The following is a 21,690-nucleotide window of genomic DNA, read 5'->3' on the forward strand; positions in this document are numbered from 1 at the left end:
TGAAGCTGATCTTGTAATCTTGAACAGCTATATTTAAAAAAAGCAAGACTTTGTTAGTGGGGAAAATTTCATCTGGGCCTTTGAGTGTACTCTCACTGAATCCAAAAGTAAACTGGCTCAAAGCTCAACTACCAGAAGCAGAACTATGATCCAGCACTCATTTACTTATTTGATTTGCTGGGATTTTATTTCAATCACCCATTTCCTGTTCAATGTGCTTGTATTACTTTAGTCTGTTGCTAGTCTTGTCAAGAAATAGATTAGGAATTACAAGGTGCTTGCTGTACTTTTAAAAATCCAGTTGCATATGCTGAGTTTGATATTTTGCAGTAATAACACGACTTTTAAGGTTTACATTCCCTTTGGGATAATGCTATTCATTTAAGGACAATTCAGATGGGAATGAAAGTATGTTTATCTTTTCCTCTCCTGGTTAGTAAAACTAGTACTGAAGAAGAAAGAAATTTTAAGCCTAATGTTGATAAGTGCCGTTGATCAGCTGATTGTCAGCTTGGCAAAGCAGACCACTAAATTGTCACACTGTGGGATACATTGGCAGTAACTTAACTGTCTGAAAGTATGAACCTAAAATAATTCCTTTTGTGATTCCTCTGTTATTAGTAATGAGACACAGACACTTAAAGAAAGGGAAGTGACAAGTCTGAAATCTTATCTCCCCACTGAAGTTTAAAAGAGGTTTTCATCTCAGCTATGCGACTTTCAGATGTCTGAAATGGGGAAAATGAATGCATCTTACTGTTTCTTTAAGAATCTGGTGCTGAGCAAGGAAGATAACATGATGTAACAAGTTCTCTGTACATCCCTTTCCTTTATAAAATGGTGATCCATAAGCACAAATATTTTCAGACCTATTTTATGGTTTAACATCTGATTTCTGCTTTCAAGTGTCACTTTTATATGTATACATTTTATATAAAGCTCTCTGACGTATAACATCCCTCAGAAGTGAATTTTATTATGGGATCTGGAAAGGCTGTGGGTTGCACCCTTCCTGTATTCCCACATGTTAATCTTTCCCTTCTGATTTTGCAATGAATCACAGAGTGATAGTTTTCTTATGGAAGGAGACAATTTTATGGCAGCTGTGAGTGTTGCAATACCACTTGAAAAACATAGTAGCAGGCTGCTAGTTGATAGTGCTGCAGTATATATATATAAATACATTGTTATAAAATATATAGTCTGAATGGAAACTCTGCAATGTAAGAGTAATTTTCAACCAAGCGTGTCTTCCTGGGTCAAGAGAGAACATCTAACTGGAGCAGAACCAGAGTATCAGGCAACTTAAGAACTGTCCAGCTGCAGATCAAGATGAAGCAAAAAGAATTGATCTAATCAATAGCTCATTTTAATTTTTTTTCTCTCTCCTAATTCGCAAAACAATTAAAGAGGTCCATTTTGAGCAGAATGCTATATAAGGTGGAAGTCCAACAGATCTGTTCCTTCTCAGTTTGCATATGAACCTATCTATATTCTCAAAGCCAACTAGACCTATTGAAAAAAATACTCTTAAGGAATATTTCCCATGGCTCCTAATACATAGGACCTGCAGGACTATCAGTTCATTTCTATGCACTTTTTTGTTACCAAGTCAAACCAAGTAAATTCTGGAGATCTCTATGGAAAGTGTGGTAAGTCATGATCACTGACAAGGACTATCACTGCACTATTTTATATTGTGATTGATCTTATAAAAGTTTTAGATGATGTGTTTATTTATTTTATAGTTTCAGAGAAAATAGAGAAAAACAACAGAGTGCTTGTATATGATGTTTTAGCTATCATATACTTATACCTCTCCCCTTTTTCTGCCATATAAACCATGTCAGACTTTCAGTGCTGTTCCAAATACTAAAGAAACTCATTAATGTTTGTTTCAAGAAAAGAAAAGCCTTATATTTGCTAAAGTAATTGAGAAAGGAAAGCTAGATTTATTTACATTTTTATGTGTTCCGCAGAAATCTGTCAAGACTGCCACCTGAACTACTGCAATCCTGAGAATACTTTGCAATTATTTACTTTTCTTTTCTTGTTATGTGTTAAAAGGTTCTCAAGAATACAGTTAGAATATTGTTATATTTATGAGCTGATTTTTACATTTCTATTAATTAGAAATTAATTTTCTCATTCTCATTTTATCAATATGAATACCAGTCATAAAATTATTAACTGGTCAGATAATTTCATTCAAGAAAGATTGTGTTTCAAGGCTTTGGAATAAGAATAGAGAATTTAACAAAAGCTTAAGTTGTGCAAATATTGTAAAAATAAACCCCAGGGTTTAAAGTTAAATTTCATTCTTTGTTGATCAAACATAAGAAAGACTTGTATATCCAAAACACAAACCCAAATAATTAATTCCACCTGTGAAAACTGAGGAAGAAGTTGTATAATTTCTTTGTGTTGAAAGAACTTGAAGTTCTTTCTTTTTTTATTTATTCCACACTAAGTTTCTTTTTCAATAGGAAAGCAGCAATGTATTTGAATTTGCTGTGACTGTGAGTGAAAATATAAGCAGGTTCAGAATGCTGATTGTGTATTATGCTCTGTCCAATAGTCTGCATTCAATTTCTAAGATGCAGCTTTTCATGGGCTTCTTTAGCTTCAGGTATTTTACATTTATATTATTCCTTTTCACTAAGTTTGAATGTGTTTAACTCAACATCTTGGAAATCTGATTTTAGCCAAGAATCTTGTGGATTAAAAGTAGATAAAAAGTAACTGAAAATTAGTCAGAGTCACGGAGGTTTTCTACGGAATTTCCAGTTTCTGTTTCGGCTGTCAAAATCCCTGAATTTTGAATCCATGTTCTGTAGAATTCCTTTACCAGTTGTGGAAAGTGAATATGAAGAGAATGGGCAAGTCATGGTTTTATTAAGAGGGAATACTCTAGAATTTTTCTAGAACACAAGTAAGACTGAAAAAAATCTCAGTTGTCCTTTGATGGTAAACAATACAACATGTTTATTGTCACTTGCAGAATACTTTCTGTCTGGAAGGAATGAGGTGTGCCATTCTCCCTGTTCCAGAACAGATAGAGCAGGGCTTAGGGCCACCACCACTTCCCACACCATCCTTTTGAAGCAAAAGAAGTCCAGGTTCATAGCTTACACACAAATGATGGCATGCTTCGAGACCCCCAACATCTCTGTATGTTACAGATCCAGGACGAAAAGATGGTCTTGACAACTAACATTTCTTTATTTCAGTGATGCAATGACACAAAAGGAGTCAGCATTTTTGCTGAGCACTTTAATTTCCCCTTAGTTTTGACTAGCTGATGTATTGCTAAATTTTGGAAAGTTTGCATCATTGTGATGAGTATGCTGAACTGCTGTATTCTAGTCTTCCTTCAAATACAGAATTTCAGTCAATTTTTAGTTCACTTTCACAAAAGGGTCCACACACAATATTCCCCCTTACTTAGCCCTTCTTCACAATAACAGAATCGTTAGATCTGGTGTTTGAGACCTCTGCGTTTTCACATACATATAAAATCTACTGCAGCAATGAATAATACACTGTTTTTTCATCTTTCTTGCAAATGAAATAAAATTATATCATATTCTTTAATTATATTCTTCAATACACCTAAAGTGCACGTGTGTCTATGTATATATGCATTTTATATAGTATACATGCACATGTAAATGGTATGTATGCTAGCACTCTTATCAGATAATGCACCATAGAAAAAGAATAGATGGACTCTAGGCATCCCCGTGTTTACTTAGAACCTTAATGCAGTTTAGACATAAGGATAAGTGGAGTGAAAAAATTTCTGGCTAGAAGAACTGAACAGAAAATGCCCATCAGCTAGGATTTGCAGATCGAACTTAGGTAACTGTGGAGCCAGCCAACCGTGGAGAACAGCTGGTGTGAATGCTTTTTACGCTATGGTTACCTAAAACACAGATATGTCACCTTGCCATGCCATCTGTCATCTGCATATGGCCTCTGCAGATAGATGGGCTTTAGACGAGATACAGTGGGGAAGTGGTCATCATCTAAGTTTTAGACATTGTACATAAAACTGCAGTAGACCAGATAGTATTGTTGTCACAGAATAAAAACAGAACAATGCAACTGTTCCCACTAAACACAAACTTTAAATTATCCCTCTCTTAATGTGTAAAAAATCATGGGATTTCTTAAATTTTTTATTTACTAGTAGTATGTGTGTGACAGGGAATTGTTTCTTGGCTGCAAGGGGATGGTGTTCCACTGCTCATGAAGGGAGACCTTTGTGGCTTATGGCACTGAACCCAGCTTTCTCTTCTGTTCTGATTATGAGATTCTTTCCGGGGACTTGGCAAATGGTTTGAAGAATTATAGAGGCTCCACCATTCATTGATTTGGCATATTGTACCTGTCACTGCTCTATTTCTGACAACTGGCTTTTATCTGTGGTGGTTTTATACTAGTGTTTTGGATGTGGGATCTCTCCCTGGGTAAAGGAAACTACTTGATTCTGGCTATCTATTTCTGACAGTAGAAGCTTTTGACCTGGATCAGTGTTTTTTTTTCATTATTTTTATTGCTTTTGAATGACTCATGTTTAAAGATTAATGAGAATATAAACTAAAGCTTTAAAGTAGTCCTCAGAGCTTTTTACTGACAGGTTATTAAATATTTTGACCCTGAATGTCTCTTTGTTCATATACTGCACATTTTCTCCTCTTTCCTAGCCCATTATACCAATGGTATATGTTGCTTGACAATATATTGTCACCTATGATAGAGCATCCTTTGCCTAAATCAGTCCTATAATTTTTTTGCCTCCTGAGATTTTGACATAATTGTTGTCAATCTTTTTTCTGGAGATTTTTTTTCAGCTCTATCTCTATATAGAGAGTGAAACAAATCCTTCACAAATCACTCCTTTCCACTCTACTACGTTAATTGCTTTGAAATTACAGGACAGAGTGGGGAAGGGAAAGGTGGTATAATTAGCTGGAAAATGTGTGAATGCTACCTGCAGATTATATACAGTTTCTGGCAATCTACTTTATTTCAGATGTCTTGGACAAATATCACAATACTGACTGCTCTAGGAAAACTGCAATAATGATTGGAAATATTCTCCAGTTTCCTTTCCTGTGATTCCCATAATGTAGAAGACTTACCCATCAGTATTATTTTTCTTTTTTTAAACATTGGATATTTTACATATGATTCTACGGTGAATAAAATGCATCTTTATGTCTGCTTCTCCATGAGTGGTAGAAAAACAGTTCTAATGTAAGTCTAGTGTCATTTTTCTGTATTTTCTCATTTTGCAGAAAAAACTGGTATTCTCTTTGCTTGTTTTCTGTGTGTTTTAACACAGTTTTAAGTGCCCTGTGTCATGAGTGAATTTGTTCCTGTTTCCTTGACCTAAGTTCACTAGTCCAAAGGGGCAGACGTTTCTGATTATTGCAGACTATTACAGAATTGGTGACCTTCTCCAAATATGGTTTTCTTAATTTAATTTTGGATTTAAGTTATTTTTTAAGTTGTGAAGAAAGTGACTATTTGTAAAAAAAAAGTGTGGAATTCGCCTCTTGCATTCATCAAGCTAACATAATTAATTAAGAAAAGACAATAAACAAAGCAAAACAAAAACCTTAACAAATTAATAAAATTCACTAGGTGCCAGTAAAATTGATAGAAAGTAGTGTTGCCCTTCCAGCATGCTTCTCTTTGTCCCTCTCTTCCTCTCTCTTTCTCTGCTTGCAGCTATATCACTTTAAAATTCTGCCTTCTGTAGAATAAGCATCAGACTGCACACCTAGAAAGAACACTGAGTTCACTAATCTTGTTAATGAAATCTGTGGGGCAGTTAATGAACAGATGTTCCCTGTACCCTGTTGTTTTCTAGAGAGGATTTTACCTTATGCTTTTAGATTGATCAAAGTCAGTGTGTTTATTGCAACTGAGGAGGTGGCCTCTCTTTTTTCTGTGACTGTGGCAGGCCAGGTCAGTGTTTGTGTAGGTTGTTTCCAAGAGCTATAATAGTCCAAGTACACCACAAGTCATTGTACTCTAACTTATCTGTATCTACTCTGAATCGTGATTGGGTCTGTAAGGCATAACACCTCCCACAGGCCCTTGAAATTTGCCTGAAAACATCTCCTTTAGCAGTAGATATGCAGATTCCCTTAGTTTTGGTGAGGTTGAATTTCCCTTGAGTTTTATAAGTAAAGCTACACAGAGTGTAACAGCAGGGCCTGAATGGAACAGTCGGCTGAAAGGAGGAACAGTTATGACAGAAATAAATTATGAGCAATTAATGCAGGAGTGGGAAAAATATGTTCATATAACCAACAGGTCGACAAAGTTACAAAGGAGGTGGTCATCATACACATGGAGAGCAGAACTGATGTTTGTCTACTAGATTTGCCCTGGTGATTGCTAGCCTCACTATCTGCAATAACATTGAAAGTCTGGGGGATTTTCACTGGAGGATATATATACTATATGCATCTGCATCTCTGATTCATTTTTGCTCCAGAGTGTTATAATACTGTTTGCATGCTGTAAATGACATTTGCTGCTGCTAGGTGCATATATGGCTGGCAAACCTCTCCAAAGATGATGAACATGGTCACTTCACTGACACTGATCCATTGTAATGTGACAATTTGCTAGGGTACAGTATTCTGACATCTTTTATTCCTCCCCTCACTTCTCCTTCTGTCACAAGCTCTGCCTGTCGCAGCAAGCTCACATCGATATGCAGGCTGAAAGGATGTGTGAGCTGAAACCCTGGAACAGAGCACATCACATATATCTCAGGGAAACAGAAAGTGGCAGGAGGAATAGGATGTCATCATCACAGTTATCAAGAGAGATTTTGTCTATCCATGCTCCTGCCACAGTGCAGCAGCTGTCAGGGTGTTTGGAGATAACATAGGACATCGGAACCCCAGCTTTGATGTTGATGAGATGCAATAGTCTAGGATACCATGCCTCAACACTTCTCATGGAAGACCTATTGGAGCTGTCTACATACAGCAGTATAGTGTAGGGTAACAAATAAGTCTTCTTATTTAAGCTCCAATTCATTAATTAGGTATCTGTAGCAAGGAATATATTGAAAGAAAACTCTTAGCAAAACACTGCCTTAAAAATTTCACTAAAGATTAAACTTATTGTCACTTGAATTTGTGATAGATTTGGTAATGACAAATTATAACTGTATCTTCAGTCTTCTTTTAACACATACCCTTTTAGGAGCTGGAAAGATGAGAATATAGACCAATAATCTATCTACTGTATAGGTCTGGAGTAGAAAAAGGAATTGCTGTACATGAGAACTATTTAACAAATTTGAACTAAATACATGCTTGAGCTGAACAGTTAGGAAAATATACATAGCAACCAGATAAAGATATTTTCAAGCTGTTGCGTAAAGAGGACCAAGTGAAGGAAAACTACATACATCACTTATGAAAGCTTACTTTTAAACACAATTACTTTGAGTCTTAAAGTCACTTTTCATACTAATAGCTAACATACACTAGGAAAATCTTAGGCTTCCAGCTGCTGCTTCTAAGCTATTAAGACAATCATCAGTGCCATATCTTTGAAGTGTTAGCTCATAAAGTCTAGTCTGGATAATTTTACCATTTATAGGATACATTTTGATTCTTTGCAGCTCTATAATTTGCACTATACAAACTATCAAAAGCTGTTAGTAGAATACTTATTGTTAGGCTTGCATAATAAAGATTGGCATTTTGACTAAGGCAACATAATAAACAGCTTTACTGTGAAGGAAAATAAAATACTAATGTACTGGTTTTGGAGAGTTAAACTTTGTGAATTCCTTTCTTGTGATACTGCCATCTTTCCATTAAAATTTAATTTGAGTTACTAAATAATTGCATGATTTTTATTTAAGGCATGTGTGCAAGTGTTTTCAATGCTTGCAGTGGTCACAATTTCTCATTTTTATTGATGCAGTTTTCTGAAAATAACAACCTGCTTTCGAAGGCCACTGAGATAAGTTTTTTATTATTCATTGTTTACTGCATTTCATGTTGTTTCTGGGTTTTAAAACGTCTCTGCCAATTCCTCAATTTCAATTATTTCAATTCTGATGTCAGACATAGTAAATGATGAACAATACTTCCTTTCATTAGGAGAAATTTTACCTCATGAAGAGATGAACCAAAGTGGGATTGGAATCGTGCTTCTCCACTGGGAATAATCAGATACCTTATTTATTGGAAAACATGTTTAACTAATTGGGAATCCAGTTTTCTATCACTGTCAGATGTAGGGTGACATTTTGAAAAGCTTTCCTTACCAGTTGTGCAGAGTTCAGTGAATAGTTTTGTAATACTCCATAGTGACAGTGAAATACTAAGTGTTCATTCGCGTTTTCCTGATTCAGATATAACCTCTCAGACATCCCAAAACAATGGTCTGCTTCACTAGACATTTAAAACATTAATCTTTTTCACCTTTTTGCAGATAGATTTCCTAGTACACTTGCCAAATTTTTTATTTCTTCATATAACATCTGTTAAGCACCATAGGAACGGGTTTTCAGTCATCTGGAAGGTTTGAATGCTGACACAAGAGAGATGACTTATGTTAGTGTGAAAGATGGAGACAAACTTACTGGTGAAGTGTTAGCCACACCAAGACAAAAGCTACTATTACAGCTTTTTTGGATGTTACCACACCGAGAGATGAGGCAGGTCCATGGCCTCTCAAAGCATTACAGACACATTGTCTTTTGAATAACATGTTAAATGTCTTCACTTATAAGGAAAAACAGTCTGACCAGACAATGGCCAGCTTTATCACAGGTGGTATGAAAGCAGCAATGTGACTTCTGCATTGTTTAGTACCAAAGCCAGGTAAGATCCATATGTAGGTGTGAGATTCCTGGAGACTCAATTATAAGGGCAAATGAAATTCATATGTCCACATAAAGCAATATCCAAGTGCCATCTCTGAGCCTCAGTTGCCAGCTGTTGGTTCTGTGACTCCATGGCAAGAGAAAATGATCCAAGTGACACTATTTCCCCTGTACACACTGTAAAATGCTTTTTCTTTGAATGTATATGCCTGCATTAAGGAATAGCAGAGACATAATTATTCTAACTGCTATCTCCCTAGACCGGGCAAAATTCTCATATGAGTAAGAACTGTTTTGCAAATTTGTGAGGCAGGCAAGTTTGGGACTTCAGTGCAGATCTGAATCTCACACAGAAGTGTGGAGGGTATCTTTTCAGCTTTATACTGGCTAGCGCTTGTATTTCAATGCCTTAGAAAGCCTCGAGCAGCCTTGAGAGGTAGCACGGGCAATCTAGCACTTTAGTAGCTCTAAAATCGGTACCTGAATCAGCTGCAGAGCAAATACCATCAGCAGAAGCAAAGAGGGAGAAATATAGCTCCCTGCTCGCTCAATTCCCTGCAGTTAGAAGCTTTCAAATGAGACAGACAACCAGAGATGTTCACAGGAAAGTAGCTGAGCTGAGAGAGGGCGTTTGCCTCCCCTCAACCACCTTTTATTCGGAGAAGGGGAAAGGGGAGGACTGGGGGCGGACCCGGGGTGAGCGGCCAATCAGACACTGCTAAAGAGTCTGAGTTACATTTGGCTTTGCCCGCGCTTGGAACAAAGGAGCTCAGAGCACATGTCTTTGGGAGGGGGGAGGGGAAGCTCAAAACAGGCAGCAACACAGAAGTATCATACTGAGGTATCCTAAAAAACGTCTGTATTTGCCAGAATGGTAAATTTTGTCTGGTAACGGTATTTATTTTAACAATATATTTAAATTACACTCAACTATTTAGAAACCTGGCAAGTGGAGACTTAAATGAATATGTACATCACAAAACTCTCACTATATCTTCATTTACCCTAGGATTTGCTTAGAATTTTTCCTCAGCAGATTTGTGACATGTAAGCTACTTTTCTCCTTATTTATCATAACCTGCAGTTTGTGCAAGAGCCTTCCTTTTTGTGTTGCTTTTTTTAATTTTATGAGATTTCCCATTATACTTTGTGAAGACCTTTGAAATTCAGTCTACAATTTAAAACATTTTATTTGCACATTAATACTTATGCATGATAGAGGTAATGCTGACTCCTGAAAGGAGGTACAGGATGACACAGAATTGCTCATAGCTGACTTTCTTAGTCTGAACCCATAAAAAAAATATGCAGGCTGAAAGGCAAGGCAAAGCCTAAAACTGTCATCTTTGATTTGGCCTCTGTTATCAACTGCTAAACAATGCTTAAGTATCTGAGTTGCTGCCCAAGTGCCAAGTTACTCATTATAGTAATTTACATTAAAGTGCAAGACCATAACACAGCTGAGGTGCTATATCATCCCAGGACAGCTTTCCCTACATTTCTTTTAAGGACTTCCAGGGGCTCATTAAATGCAACTAATAAATGTTTCAGTGAAGTAGAATCAAAGAATTTAGAAGTCTATACATATACAAAATAAACATGCATGTGTGCATTAGTTCTTTAACCCTTGTTGCCAAGGCAAAGGGTGCCTGCTCTGCAAAGAAAAGCACACCAGGATCCAAAGGTAACAGCAAGGCAGACAGGACAATATCCACACTGACAGAGGACACAGTCCCACAGCACCCATATGCAAAAACGTGACCAGGTCTGGTGAAGATGTCAGGCCAGGCAAGTCTGCAGTGGCAAGAGAGATCCTAGGTCAAGTCATGAACTCAAGTCAGTAGGTCAAAGTCAGCAAAATAAGTAGGGGGCACAAACACTCCTACAACACTCTGACTCTTCTCTCTGAATGCTGTATAACTTTACATGAATAAAACAAAATAACTTTTTATTCTGGAATTGGTTTGACAGTCATCATGATTTGACTTAGCTACAAGGAAGCTGGTGGATACAACAGCTTCTTTTGTCTCAGGATAAGTTTAAAAATTACTGAAATCTTTAAAGAACAACTAGCTTAAATATCAAGAGCTGCCACACAAAATAGTAAAATCTGTAGAAGTAAAATTGTACAGGGGCATTTTAAAAGTTCCCAGAGCAAGCAAAATGTAGGGACAGAGATTGCTTAGAAATCTTCCTACAGACCTGAGCGAAAAAAACCACAGAAGAAAAAAATCAGAATTTCAGGAATAACCAGGGAAGATATCTTTAGCCTGCTCCTAAATTAGAAGTCATAAAACAGAGATTGGGATAAAGTACTAGTTAATGAGAGGCTCAGAACTCTAAAGCTAAGGCTGCGACATTCCTAATTTAATTTTCCCTGTGTTTACGAAAGCAGGCTTCTCTACTCAGGTTTTCTAATTGAGCATGACTGTAGGAAAGAACTGTCTGCCCTCTCTCACTGAATCCTTTAAATACAAATTACCAACATGCTTAAGTTTATTTCTTATGTTTGAAAGTGTAACAATCCCCGATAGCAAGTTTTGTTGCAAGCCCCTAGAAAAAAGAATTTTTAAATGCTAAATTATGTCAGAAACAAGATAATTAATTAATTTGATTATCATGCAACCACAGGCAAACTCAGAATTTGTCTTTGAGGAGTGTGCATGTAAGATCCCAGAATCATAGAATAGTTGGGGTTGGAAGGCACCTTTAAAGTCATGTAGCCAGACATCATCCTCTAGGTCTACAGGGACATATTCAGATGCCTGTCTCAGGAGAATGCACTCAAGAACTTAAAAAAAAAGGCTGCTGACATCATTTAGTCAATTTTCTCTGCCATATCTGGAAATATCAACATTTTGCTGCTATTTGTGACAGCCTACAGAATCCAAATGGAGAAATACATATACATGTAGCAAGCAAGGAACTGAAAAATTCAACATTAAGGAGAGAAGCCACAGCCTAATGTGGACCTAAAAGATATTAAGAAAAATGAGAGCAACAATATGAAAGGGCTGACTCTGGACAATCTTAGAAATGGTTTAATTAAGACTTTTCTCTTTATCTCCTTAAAAAGTCAGCTTTGTGTAAAAGCAACCATGGAACTCTTTTAATAAGTATCACACATGCCCTTATTTTATTCTATCATAAAATTTACTTTTGTATTTAGCTTTTATATACGGAACAAATGGAACACTTGTTTGCTAACCAGAATATTTTTCTCTTTCAGGAAAACTTAACGGAGGATAGTTTCATTGTTTGTAAGTTAAAATCTTGCAAGATGATGCAACAGTTCTTTGAGACACAACTTTCGTGCTGCTTAAAGCTACCCCCAGAATACTTTTCTGTAATGTTATTCATTGTTATTTTTTTTTCAGCAGTAGAAAATTCATCTGATTAATTTGTGTTTTGTAAAATGTGATTTCACTAGTTCAGGATCAATGTTATATCTTTTCCACGAAATATTTTTGAGTACTTGTATTTTTCTCTTTTTTTTTTCCCCCTGAATTTTTAAAGAGGAAAGAGTATGTTGTTGAAATTCTCCGTTTTTCTAATATCAAAGGCTGGAAGTTTCTTAAACACCTCAGTCACATCATTTAGAGGGTATTTTAAAATTTATTTTGAACTGACAACATAAAATAATTGGACTTTTCCCTTGGAAATTGAGACAGCTGGCATTCATGTTTTTGTTTTAAGTTTCATCAAGGAAAGCAATGGAAATGATCAATGATCTTGTTTTTCTGAGTAACAATCAATTTTGGGAACTGCAGGAAATAAATTCACTCATTCTGAAAGTGATTTTGTCAGTCAGAAAATCAAAAGGCGGGGTTCAAATAATATACACCTGAAGCGCTATACACACTACGTATGCCTGATATTTACTGAATGATTAATGATTTATATCTTCTCTCCTTACTTAGAAAATGAGGTAAGGTTTGAGTGAGTAATAGGTGGCTAAGGTGAAACTTCAACAGACAACTCATTACTGATGCCAAAGGAAAGGAGGAACAAAGTTTTCATAAAGTCAAGATTCAATGGATAAAATAAACAGCATTTATGACCAAGCATTTCAAACCTGACAGATAAAAAGGCTGATTGAGATAAGCAAGTAGTAACATAGATGCCAAAAACATCAAGGGGAAGCCCCTTTGAGAGTATGAAAAGACAGAAGAACCCCACAACTAGGATCTGATCCAAGAAGCTCTAAGTTCAGTTGCAAAATCCCACTGGATCTAATGAATTAAGTTGCTAACAGATTCAAGAACTGAATCTACCTGTAAAACTTCAAGGTCTGCACATGTAAAGGAACATCTTTCTTCCTCTGTCTGGAAATTTTTCTGTGCCTTTTGATGCTGTGGTCCTGTATGAGGAGCTGCCTTATCTCAGGAATTCACTTGGTTCACCTTCTTTTCTTTCCCTTGCTTTGCTATAAATTAGACAGACAAAGAATTCATTCTCCATTTTTCCTTTAAAATGAGCTAATTATTCAATCTCTCTTGCCACAGTTTAACACCATCAACTGACAGTATGAGTAATTGTTAATTGAGAGTCCATTTAATGAGCTCAGTTTCATGTTATGAGGACAGAAAGTTGATAACTTTGTGCGGGTAATTGTTAACCAAATCAGCTATGTTCTTCATGTTGCAATTTCTTGCTAATGGCCTATAAACAAGCCATGCTGACAGTACAGTTTAAAATCAATTCCTCCCCACAGCTTTTTCTTTTTTTTCCCCTTTTTTTTTATTCCAATTCAATAAGATTTGGCAAATGGTGCATACTGCAGGCAAACTCATAGATCCTATTTTAAATGCTTTAGAGTCTTCGAATTCACTGAAATTTGTAATGGTTATTTGCTCTTGGAAAATCTCACAATCCATGAGAAGTTATTATCTAAAATTAAACTGCAGGATTCAAGAGCAGAGAACTTTGACAATACAAAAGAGTATTGGACTAGAACATCCACTAACTTTTGTATCCAGGTGCATTCTTGTGGCAGAGGAGATATCCTCTACAGCTTTAGATAGAGTCCCTGGAGTCCCTCTGCAATCCCCTTTGCATGTCTGTTTCTTATAAGCAATATATCTAAGATGAACATGGTCTGTGTCAGGACCAACACAAACACCAGCATTCTTTCCTCTTCATGAGTAACATGTAGAATCTTCATGCTTCACAGAATTACAGGATCCTCTGCAGGAATGGGCTGAAAATCATTCCTTTTGCAGAAGGTGCACTGCTGTTAATGAGCTGTGTTAACAGGTGAAGGAACCATGTGAGGAAGTGAACAGGCTGCACAGGGTAAAAGATTGATGGTGTTAAAGTCTCAGGAGTCTCAAACCTCCAATGAAGTGGGTATGCAGGGGGCGTCAGAACCCTGACAAGAGGTTAGTGAAAGGTCTGCTGAACGTGAAGTCTGGAGGCTGGTCACTGCACACACTAGAGGAAGTCTCCTCCTCCAAAAGTAACAAATAGGACTAGAACATTTTACAACAGGCATGAGGCCCTGGATCTAGAAGGAAAATTAGCTGATGAAGTGGACGAAGGTCCCTCTGGGATAGAGGGGCCACCTGGAGTAACAGAGCCTATGCCTTGCATCATGACCTTGTCTGGCATTATATGTAATGGAGGGTCTGGAATATAAGGAGCTTATAGTTGAAAATGGCACGACATTCCTCTGAGTAAGGATTAAGGGAGAAACAAATAATGCAAATGCCATTGTAGTCTGTAGTAGGCTACCTAGGTAGGATGATGATGATGCCAGTGAATTATTCTTTGAGGAAATAATGGATGCTCTGAAATCAACCACCCTTATACTTACTGGGGACTTCAACTTGCCAAGTGTTAACTGGGAACACAATACAGCTGGTCAAGATCCAGGAGATTCCTAGAACACCTGGATGACAATTTCACAGCATAGGTCCTAAGGGAGCTGACTCGTCAGGATGACCTCCTTCATCTGCTGTTTGTCAACAGAGTGGATCTTGTGAGCAAAGTGGGGATTGGCAGCCGTCTTGGCCACAGCGACCACAAAGTGATCGAGATTAAAATCTCTGTTGGCAGGAGAAAAAGTGCCAGTGAAACTTCACCCAGGACACAGGGAGAGGAGACTTCAGGCTGCTCAGGGAACTAGTGAGTAAGGTCCCCTGGGAAAAGACTTTAATCACAACAAGCAGGAAAATTGTCAGACACAAATTACTATCAAAACAGACATTTAATTTTGTTGTGTTTATTTCAAAGACTTATATGTGAGCTTCATACATTTAGTGTGATTTTCTAGTGAAAATGAAATGGATTAATTTCTTTGCATCCGTTTCATATCAAGTATAAGCATGCCAAGACTAATTTGTTCCAGAGAGATTCCGTATCCAATAGAGTCCTGTGTGACTACTATGCTGAAAACGCATAGACATTTATTAGGAAAAATGTCTCCAAATCAGGTACTGAAAGTATTACATGCAGCATTTTTTGTTACATATATTTGCAAGATACTCAAAACACAAGTTCAATTTCTTATACTTGCTATTCACTGAAAGGTAAGAACTCACAATTTTCAGGATGCAAAATGGATGCAAACTGCTTAATAAATGCTTACATTAATTCTTCTCCACTTGCTGTTCTTGGGCTCTGTGGTAGGGCAGGTTTTCTAAGTCACCTGGTAGTTGCACCCGCCTGAATTACATCACCAATAACTTCAAATAATGCACAAATGGAAAGATGTTAGCATATATTTATGGCAGCCTAAGTCTTGCCAAACATCTGAAAGTTCATAAACATTTTCACAAATACCTGACTACTGCCTGAACTCTCATAGAGTGGAAAACACCATACAGAACTGCATCAGAATATTTATTCTAATGCAGTCTTTGTTTTCTTGACTTTATTTTTCATGTGTTTATCAATTCTGTATTATATTAACTTAAGAATCTGTGAGCACAGGAGCTTTTCAGCAGCTCTATTATTCCTATGGAAATCAAGTGGTGATGCAGTGACTTCTAAAACTAATACTTCAAGTTATGTGTCTTCTGTGATCCCTAGGAAAAGCCAATAAACCAACAAGTAGCAGAGATGACTGCATTGCAAATAAAAGATTTGCAAAATATTACATTGTGTTTCTAATTGCAATTTAATTTACTCTCCAAGAAAAAATGTGGACACATTCCAATATGTTTACCAATGATAGTTCAAAGGGTTCTGTAATCAGATTGATACTCTGTTAGCATGCCATAGACTACCAAGCAATTAGACCATGTGCACAGTATTGAAAAGTGGTGTTAGCTGCCAAAGAAATAGGAGAGCGCTTGGCATATGTTTGAAAGTTCATTTGTTCTTTAAGATTAATATTTGAAGCATTTTCTCTCCTCAGTGTACAAGTACAATACATAAACCAGCAACAAGGTCAAGTTTAAAAGACAGCACTTCAGAAGCGGAATACTGTTGCCTTAATGTATTTTACAGAGAAATGCCTTAGATAAATATTAGGTGAGCTTAGGGGGATATGTATAAAATGAATGTGAAATTCTTTATTTCATTCCCCTGGGGAGCCATAAATTCTGAAAAACAATTTTGTGCAGCAGAAAATTCTTGTAAATTAAGAATATTGGGAGTTGAATTTTCTTTTCAAAAACCACCTCTAACTCAAATTAGTGGCTGTCAGTGTCAAGTTCAAGACAGAGAAGAGAAGTCAGTCCAGGTAGATTTTGACTGAAACAAAGTGAGTTAGTGGAGCCAGACTGTGACTAGATGCATGTCATGATGGCTTTTCTCAGTTATGTCAGGTTTTCATCTATTTGCATCCAAAAAGTTTTTCCTTTTAATGTTGTAACATCAAAGAACACAAAGGATAATCAATCATGGATGAATTTATCCAGTTTCGTACAATACACTATGAAGTCTTTTATAATCAGCTTTGAGAACTAGCTCTGTTTCAGTTAGACAAGACTCTGCTATAATTTTAAAATGGATTAAGGCAATGAACACAGAGAAATTCTAGTGACAAATGGATATAAATGGCAACATGATCATAAAATTTTGGAATATTTTTGCTGATGCTGTTTAATAATATTGAGTTTCTGCAAGAATTTAAGACAAGAGACCATCCCCAAATGCTGGTTTAAATTACACTTTATATCTTCCTACCTACTGTCACTAACACAAATAATAAAAATCAGAAAAAGTAGTAAGTTAAAGGCAGCATCAATGGGAATTTAGATAGTATGAAACTATTTAGCTGTAAGCCAAAAGAGGGTTTTTTCCAGTAACCTGAATCTTATTGACCTCTTGGATCTAGGTAATATGCAATGAAGTAACATTGAATTTTATTATTTTGAAAATACAGAAGTTGACTTTTGCCAATAACAACTGGAAAAGCCTTTACTTGCTTTTGGAAACAATCTTGGTTGTCTTTTTATTCACTACAAAAATAGGCCTCTGATCCTTGACTGGACCTCTGGGCTCTACTACAGTGCAAATAATAAAACAGTAGTCTATATGGTACAGAACTTTTTTCATCTAAAAGGATCAGTGTATCTGTGTACAGTGTATCCCATTCCCTTTCTCTCTTCCCTCACCCAAGAAGTAGCTATTCAAGCTAAGCAAAAGTTTTTAAATGCAAAGAAAAAAATTCAATACCTTCATAAAATATATATCACACCAGGGAATTCCCTCAGCTCCTCACCTCATTTGCATTGGACATACTGGGGAAGGCAGACATCCAAGTTCATGTGATTTTGCTTAAGTGAAGCATGTTAGATATTTGCACAAAGGGGTTGAAGAAAAAAAATTAAATTTTTTTCTGCTACTTACTGGGATGGATTTAACTATCCTCATTTAAAATGTCACTCAACTTAGTCTTTTTCTCATGTCACAAGGTTTCCAGATAAATTTACCTAAAGTTGAGACCATTGAAAAGATTCTTCTGCTCTTTTTTCAATACATTACTGAAAGGAAAAAAAAAAGAGGAAGAAAGAAAAAGAAAGAAAGAAAGAAAAAGAAAGAAAGAAAGAAAGAAAGAAAGAGAAAGAAAGAAAGAAAGAATGAAAGAAAAAGAAAGAAAGAAAAAGAAAGAAAGAAAAAGAAAGAAAGAAAGAAAAAGAAAGAAAGAAAGAAAAAGAAAGAAAGAAAAAGAAAGAAAGAAAGAAAAAGAAAGAAAGAAAGAAAGAATTATATGCTTCACACCAAGTATTTTAAGTCTGAAAAAAAAGATAATGAAAAAATCCTCCTCATGTCCCAAACTTTTACCGGGTAAAGCAATACAAATATATATATATATATTATTAATATAATAAATATATAATGAATATATAATAAATATATTATTATAGAATAGTAATGTTTGTGAAGAGGACTTCATGTTTGACTTGATGACCTTGGAGGTCTTTTCCAACCTTAATGACTCTATGATTCTACATTACCTCATTTAAGAACCAGGAAGGAGATTCCTGAAGTTACATGTTCTTCTGAGTAATTTTGTGAAATCTCAGTACGTTTGCCAAACCAGTGACTTATACAGACAGCTGGTTAATCAACTAAAAGCAAATATTTATTCCCTTTTCTCAGATATCAAACTATTATTGAAAGAATAGGTTTCCACAATCATTCAGCTCCTTCATTGGAGGGCTGTAACTTGTCATTGATTAAGAAGGAAATGTGCTGGAAAATGAGGGGGAAAATAATGAATTAGCTGATACAGAAGACTTCATTTTACCATAATTAAATTAAAACAAAATTTTTTAGAAACATCCAGATCACGCAAAATTGACATCTCTTTGCCATTCCCTGATGTAAGAATATAAATCTGTGACACCTATCTCACTACCATCTCTTTTGTCCCTTCTGCATTTTACGTATATATATCTATGTCTATCTTATGGTCCTGGTTTAAGAAATCCCACAGCACACAATATTTAATTATAGTAGACATTCTTTCAGAGTTATTGCAGATCTGAGGCTCCATCATTACTGAAAAACATTCTGAAATTTCAATAATCTAGATAAAATATATATTGGCAGAATTTCTTTGAAATTTTAAATTTCATGCCGTTGGTTGAATAAATCTGTCTTTCAGCTAAGGAAAACATAATGAAATCTATTTATTTTCCATTCTTTGCTCTGCTATAAACAGGTTTTTTTGGTGTCAGATGATCTTTAGGCCTTTTCAATGACTGTGCAAGTTTTTGTTTCTATTACTCATTTTGCTGCCCTGTTTATTAGCTAACAAGTAGCATTCCTAGAAAAGCCTTTTCAAATACTCTCTTTTTTCAGATATCCAAATGATAGCTCAAGATTATTCTCATGACAGAAACACAAATGATAAGACTAGTTAAAATATTCTGAAAAATTCTCAGAGGTTATATAAATGTTTATGAACTTGCTTTAACTTACACTTATTTTTTAATAAAATTTTATTAAGCTCCAGAAAGTTAATTCAATTACTATAAAAGTGATAATAATTATTTCTGGGAGAAATCTAGAATCTGAATAAACAGGAAAAAAGAAAAAAAAGAAACAACAGTAAACAACCAACCAACCTAGGAACCAAAACAGTCCAGCAATATTTGTCTGTCTGGCTATGAGAAGAATTTGATTTTGATCTTAGTCTCTCACCTACCTTCAATGAGTAAGTTGTTTAAGGATTCTTGAATGTTCCTAAAACTTATTAACTTTTACAGTGTTAATACATGTATGTATTCATTAGATAGGGGTGGTTCTGTCCCCAGACTTGTTCTTCAGTTGCCCTAAGATGATTAAATCATCTTCCTTCTCTATTCACAAGGACTCACTCCCATTTCTTTGGGCCAGGCTGGACTAATATTTTTTTGGAACTACGATTCTTCACAAATCTGTGTCAGACACCTTTATAATACATTATAGCCTGAATTACACTGAAGAAAACATTCACTGGGAAATAAAATGGTGGAAGGAACTTAAATTATATTCTATCATATCAGAGTTGTTCTTTCTTTCCCTGTTTGCTACCCTGTGAGAGAGAAGAATTTGTATGAATTAGGCTTTCCAGATGGCCTGGAAGAAACCTGTCTCCTGAGTATATTCTGATTTTTCTTTTTTAGCGCCTAGTATGTATGCTAAGTGGTTTTAAAAATTAAAATGTTACATGTCCTTAATAATTATTTTAAAATGAAGATATTATATATTAGGATTAGAAAGATTATTTGAGATTTAATGCTCTACAGGCAATATGGCTGGAGCCTCATAAAAAAAATTCAAACCCTAGTAGTGACCTAACAGTTTTTTCAAAATATTTCTTATTCATGAAAGCTGAAAAATAAAAAAGTCTAAACAACATCTTGATTTTGCTTCAGACATTGAATGAATATACGTTCTTGAAATTTTTTCTATAAAACGGTTTTGCTTAGTACAGAAAAAAAAAAAATCCTGTTACAGTGTGACAAATCTTCCATTAGCATATCTTAATCAATTTAATAAAAATGCTTCAAAGACTGCAAAGAAGCATTTGCACTAAAGATGATCAGCATTTCTCAATAATATATTATTTATTTGGCCAGCTAGGTTTGGAAGACTCCAAACTCTTTAGCCATCACTTCCCCAAAGAAATAACACTTGGCACATCTTTGGTATAAAGATCTTCAGGGAAAGTAAGTGAGGAGCCTGGGAAGAGAAATCCTTATGCTTTGAAGGAATCTCTTCTGTTTAGGAATAGGCAAAATCTTTGTGGGTTAAGATTTGAAACTAGAGGAATAAGGTCTGGTTCTCTCTGACACAGGTTCCCTAAGAAGTATCATTTTCTCTGTCACATAACCTCTTCCTCTTGTAATTCTTATTTGTAGGTTTGGGATTTTTAAAATTCTTATATTATATTACAAAATTGTTAAGAATACTGGTTGAAAGTGTATGAATGTTGAACAGAAAATTATTTATACTTCAACAGTTATTATCATTCTTTTACTTTAGTATTTCTATTTTCCCAGTGCATTTTTCCCAATTGCATATTTCACAGTCCTTTAGTTTTTGGTTTATCAGGAAAGAACACTTTTCTCTCTTTACTGGAAGAAGTCTGCATGCCCTTCTGCAGAGCTGGATTTGCTCCCATACTGTTGAGAAACTGATGTCAAATGGTCTGTCTAGCCAAAAGGTTTTTGAAGCCTCCTTGTGTTTGTGATTTATAACGCCTTAGCACAATTATGTGCCACAGAGTTTGTAGGAAATATGATTGTCACCATGTACCAGCCCTGCAGGAAATATCCCTGCCAGATATTATTAGGAGTGTGAGGTGATTTATTCAAAATAAAATCTGAAACAAGCCAGCTTTCCCTCAGTTACTCTCAGTCTCTCCCAGTCTCATACTCAGAACCACCAGGATGTGCAGAGCCCAAGGAGCCTGTCCAGCAGCCAGGTACCTCAAGGTTAATCCAGGTGTGAACTCCAGGATCCATTGTGATGACGTGGTGGAAAAGGGACATAAGCTGTCAAGTCCTCCTCATGTCTCCAAGGTTTCTCCTAGGATGGGGACTACATGCAAGTTCCAGATATGCCTTCTCCTGCTGGGATCCTGATGCTGGATAGCGGATGGCTGATCTGGTAGCCATTAACAGAGGCCATTCAGAGAGCCCTGTTCCTGTTAATAAGCTCTGAACCCCATCCCATTCCTTCTGATGCATCTACATGCAGACATCCCCATTCACTCTTCATTAACAGATTTTTCAGAAAATGTGTTCCAGTCTTCCTTATTACACCGTAACAGCTTTTTTGGCAAGTAGGACTCTATGGTTATGTTTTAAATTACTTAAGGAAAAGTATCGGTGAATATACATAAATCATATACCAGAATAGAGAAAAGCTAC

The sequence above is a fragment of the Corvus kubaryi genome, unplaced genomic scaffold, assembly GCF_017639235.1.
Source record: "Corvus kubaryi isolate FWS band 111438036 unplaced genomic scaffold, C.kubaryi_AGA036_p1.0 137, whole genome shotgun sequence".
NCBI classification, from domain to species: Eukaryota; Metazoa; Chordata; class Aves; order Passeriformes; family Corvidae; genus Corvus; species Corvus kubaryi.